The sequence below is a fragment of the Theropithecus gelada genome, chromosome 6 (assembly GCF_003255815.1).
Source record: "Theropithecus gelada isolate Dixy chromosome 6, Tgel_1.0, whole genome shotgun sequence".
Classification (NCBI taxonomy): domain Eukaryota; kingdom Metazoa; phylum Chordata; class Mammalia; order Primates; family Cercopithecidae; genus Theropithecus; species Theropithecus gelada.
Window position 1 is genome coordinate 162,191,646 of NC_037673.1, and position 5,325 is coordinate 162,196,970.

The 5,325-nt window shown below is 36.7% G+C and overlaps 1 pseudogene; it reads right to left on the reverse strand.

Moving 5' to 3' along the window:
* Positions 1 to 3,679: 3,679 nt before the first annotated feature.
* On the reverse strand, positions 3,680 to 4,545 carry LOC112627104 (annotated as a pseudogene).
* Between the last annotated feature and the right edge of the window lie 780 nt (positions 4,546 to 5,325).

Consider the following 5,325-nt stretch of genomic DNA (forward strand, 5'->3'; position numbering starts at 1 on the left):
GCTCAGTGAAGTAATAACTGCTTGGATTAGATTCTCTGCTTCAGCAGAATCTAGATACATGTACAAGAGTGATATATAGCAAGGCCGCAGATACTGTGGAATGTCTTCACAGCAGACTGAACATCAGAATTGACACTAAACCTTGTGTCAAGATACACACAAAGACTTCCAGACACAGAGTGCACCTGAGGTTATAATCTGTCAAGATTAACAAAGAGTGAATACCTACAAAAGCAAATAGACTGTGATATAATTGTCATCTCCAAACTGGTGAAAGAAGATTTTTCTTCCCAATTAACATTCAAGCGCACGAGACTGAAATCCATTTACTCATTTTCTGATAATTTATGCAACAATGTACAGAAGTAATAGGCATGGTTACATGGCACATTTATACAATACTTTTCATCCCTAAGGATCCTAAAGCTCTTTACAATTATAGCTAATGTTTGTTAAAGTACTTTGAAAGGGCAGAGCGCCACAGACGTTCCAAATATTATGATTATGAAAAAGCTTGATACAGTATGTATAGGAACACTTTGCTCTCATGAAATTGTTGCCAGTTCTAGTGCAAGAAATAGAATTCCTTTATGAGACTGATGAGCCAATGTTTATACAACTTATCCTTCAAGAAGCTTAAAGTCAACCTCTTCTCTACTGTAACCATCTCAGAAATTACATGCAATATGGTCTATAATTACTTATTTTTAGAATTGTAAGGAATGCAAATATCTTTAATCAGAAAAACTCATTTTTTTTGGTCAACAAATAAGAGTCATTATTTCCAAATGATAAAATTATAGCATAGAGAGAATAATGATGTAAAAAGATCCTTCTGCTCAGTGATGGCAGAGTATGTTGTATTATTTCACTAGCCCCAGCAACTGAACCACCTTTCCATACATGAACTTGTGAGTCAAAAAACCAAGAGAATGGCAGATAATGGACTTCTCAGCCTCCCTAACAGCAGCATTGACAGATGATATAGACTGCCAATCAGACCAGGTGCCTGGATTTTGAACAAAAAGCCAATGTCATAAGAAAAAAAAAAAAAAATAGGTACTACATAGAAACCCAATCTTGCAAATATATCTTTGGTGGCCTCATCCAGTTTTCAGATGCAGCAGTGGCAGTATTTTTAGCCATAGATCTAGGAACAAACACAGCTGGAAAGAAGTGTGTGGTCTGTGCTCTTTGGTAGTGACAATGGAGTTATCATAGGATCAGGTCTATGGTGTGAGTCGTGGATTTTACTTTAATTTCCTAGCAATGTAATCTACAAGCCTGGATCTTCAGCCCTCCTAGAGATTATGTGAGTTACTTGCTGTCTTGTAAATAAACTACTTTTCTGCTCAAATTATCAGAGTTGGTCTCTGTTGCTTACAATCCAAATCTCTAAATATTTGATACTGATGATGCTTTAATCAGTTTAAGCAAACAGTTTTTCTTCCTTTTTTTTTTTTTTTTTTTTTTTTACACAGAGTCTTGCTCTGTCACCCAGGCTGGAGTGCAGTGGCATGATAATGGCTCACTGCAACCTCCACCTCCCGGGTTCAAGCAATTCTCCTGCCTCAGCCTCCTGAGTAGCTGGTATTAAGGTGCGTGCCACCACACCCAGCTAATTTTTGTATATTTACTAGAGACAGGGTTTTACCATGTTGGTTAGGCAGGTGTCGAACTCCTGACCTTGTGATCTGCCCACCCTGGCCTCCCAGAGTGCTGGGATTACAGGCATGAACCACCGCTCCTGGCTTAAACCAACAGTTCTTAATCTGGTGAACTAACTGTTGTATATGACTTGGCTCCTTCCTTTTGCTTTTCTATTAAATTTGGATATGACAAAATTGCCCAGCTTTGGTTTCTGTTTTGTTGTGATTTGATTTAGTTCTCTTTCTCTCTCTCTCTCTTTCTGTCTTCTCTCTCTCTCTCTCTGTGTGTGTATGTGTGTGTGTGTGTGTGTGTCTCCATATATACTCATTTGACCCTTCTCTGGATCTAGTAAGTTTGTTGCTAGATCCAGGAACCTCCCTACATTTTCCTGAGCAAAATAAAAATAAAGGCACTTAATGAACACAGGTTTTCATTCTTCTAGTCTATGTGTTTGTGTATTTGTTAAAGATTTTATATCAATTTTTAAGGACAATTCAGTAACTGGTTATATTTTGGAAAGCAGATATAGCACTTATAGGAAGAACAAAAAATAGAAAAAAAAAAATGCTCTAATATAATGTGAGTGGCTACTTAGACCTAAGGATAAAATTGCCATGGACAGATTCACACTAGTTTCAAAAAGTCTTATGTCCCCCTCGACTTAAATGAAAGTGAAAATGATGTGTGCTGAAAAGCTAGGCAGGAAGACTCAAAAGTAACTCTGGTGATTATGCACGCACTAATGACAGTGACACATGAAATGAACTCTCTCAAAACTGTTTCATGAAATGCTAGAGTAGATACATCATTATTTCTAAATGAGTATATGATCTTTTAATTACATGAATGTACTTAAATTAATACACTAAATATTTGAGTAGGCTCAAATGGAATAGTATGCTGCAGAAGTTTAAATGGATATGTCCTTTTACTCAGTAATTCTACTGAAGTTTTCTTTTAGGACAGTTTTGTGTGGCAGCTAAAAATCTAGGCACAGACAAACCTGGGTTCAAATCGTGGTTCTGCTGAGGACTAAATGTGTCACATGGACAATGTGTCACCTTTCCCCAGCCTCCAAATCTCCATCTAAAAAGAACAATTAATAATGCTTGCCTCAACATGTTGCTAAGAAGACTAAGCACATAAAGCATTTAGCATAGTGCTTAGTGCATAGTATGTGACAATGTCAGCTATTGCAATGATAAATATTATTATTGTTATTATCTTGCCACAGAAATATTCACACGATTTGACATCACATAAATGTCCATCACTACACAAAGCATTAAATCAATTGTTTCACCCAGTCTTTGGAATAACAACAAATCCATCTAAGAAGTGAAGTAGCTTTGTATGCACTGACAGTAATGAAAATCCATTATATGTTACTGGTCACTATAAAAAGCAGGTTGCAGAAAAACATGTCGCTCACAACCCCACACTTTTACGTACATGTCTATGTTGCTGTCTGTTTGCATGGATTCATCAATGTGTTTGAAACGTTATACTAGTTAACACTAGTTATCTCTGGGGAGTAGAAATGTGAGTGGGAGAAAATAAAATAAGCATTTCACTTTTCTTTTATAGATTTTGTTTATCTGTGTGTTTGTGGGACTATGTAAGCCTTTACTTTTACACAAAGCAATGAGAAAAAGTGAACTTTCACAGCCTTTTTATTAAACAGTGACCTTCCAAGTTTCACATCAGTAATAATGCCAATTTTCACCCATAAATTATGCATATGTATAACATGGTCCTTTCTAGGCCCAGAATCCTATCATATTAACAGGAGTTTTGCATGTATAAGGAAGAACCTCCCATAATTCTCAAATATTTTGTTTGCATTTCCCAAGCTGACAATTTCTTTGTAGAAAGTTTATAATTATTTTATGAAAATATATCTTAATGCCGTCTTTAAGAAAAGAAAGTTTATGACTATCATGCACTGTTCTTTTTTTTTTAATTTCAATTTGAGAGCAGGCACTGTTTATTAACCAATCAGTTTAGAAAAGTAATCATGGTAGATACCTTAGTTCATTCTTCTAATAAGCCTGTTGATCTGATCCGATCTGTTACCAGCATCTCCACCTTCTACAAAATGAGTGGCCGTTTTCTTCACTCTGCCTAGTGGAAAACATAATTTGAAGGGCCACAGAAAGTTATTTGCTTCTCTGAAGTGCTTTCTAACAGTATAGATCTCATGAATCAGATCCTCCATGCAGATCATACCATATTTACCAAGAGATGGAGCGATCCTAAGCGTTACCTGTCAAAGCAATTCACTTCTGAGTGATTTTCCCATAACCATGCTTGTCGCTTAGTTCATTTACTGACTTCAGATTTGCGTACCCCCATGCAATATATGGCTCTACAATCCTCAGCGTGTTAATTGAAGCCTTAATGAGCTTCACAAAGGTTCCCTTGAAGATTTGATGAAGGTGAAGAAGCAGCAACACCTTTCAGACCTAATAGGAAGGATGTGATATTCTTGTTTCTAGTGCTACATGGCATGTTTTTTGTGTATCTGAATTCAGAGTAACACAAGATGCAATAAGAATGTTCAATTGCAATCAAAGATTTGAATAAAACATGCCTGATAACATTGATACCTCTGATCCTGATGACAAACGTCAATTTGGGTTCTGCAGATACATAGAAGTTGCCAGATTTTCTTGCCATCCTCACCATTCGAATTTCAGTTCTGTACATCTGCCTATATTCCTTGTGATAGTGCTTCACTTTTTCCTAGATAAGCTTCCTCCTTGCCTTTCGAAGCATCTTTTGGGCAAACTGCTTTCTCAGGTGCTTGATCTTCAGCTCTGCAAAATTCCTTCGCTTTTTCTTAAGGGTTTCTGGCACAGAAGGAACCTTCTTCTTCTCTTCTATAACCTCCATGGTTCCAGCTGAAAAAGAGGCATGCACTGTTCTTTCTAATGCCATCAAATTAGGCAATCAAATTCCTTTTTCCCTCAGAACAATGCATTCTTGCCTTGCCAAAGTCAGTTTCTCTTCATTTAGCTAGGACTCATAATTAACCCTTCATTTTATCTCAAAATCAATGTGCAATGGATCATACAGATTATGTGTTCACTCCACAGATGTTTATTACATGTCAACTCTATGGAAGAAATTACCTTACCTGCAACACAACTCATTTGCATCTTATAAGTGGTGGGAAAGGGATTGAATTGACACCTTTTCTCCATATACAGTTCATTTATTTTAGGCAGAGAAACGAGAGCTCAGTGTAGTAATGTTCTCTGACCAGCAATTATAGTTTGAAGTCACAAAACCAGGTAGCCTTTAAGCAATGGGTTAATAACACATGCCACTCTGTACAGATTTAGATGATGGATGACTGGAATTTGAAGTAACTGGACAGCTGTCTGAACAGACTATTTCATTATACGTGAAGGAATGGCATTTCTAACTATGATGATAATTAGAGTAGATGAAATGCATAAATCAGGGAAGTTTTTTTATAGCATTGGTTTGGGGGAACAGTTTTTAACCCTCCGTATGTGCTCAGTGCATTGGATTAGGAGCCAATGCATGTTGCTATAATAGGAATGATGTGATATTCTTGTTTCTAGTGCTACATGGCATGCTTTTTGTATATCTGAATTCAGAGTAACACATGATGCAATAAGAATGTTCAGTTGCAATCAAGGATTT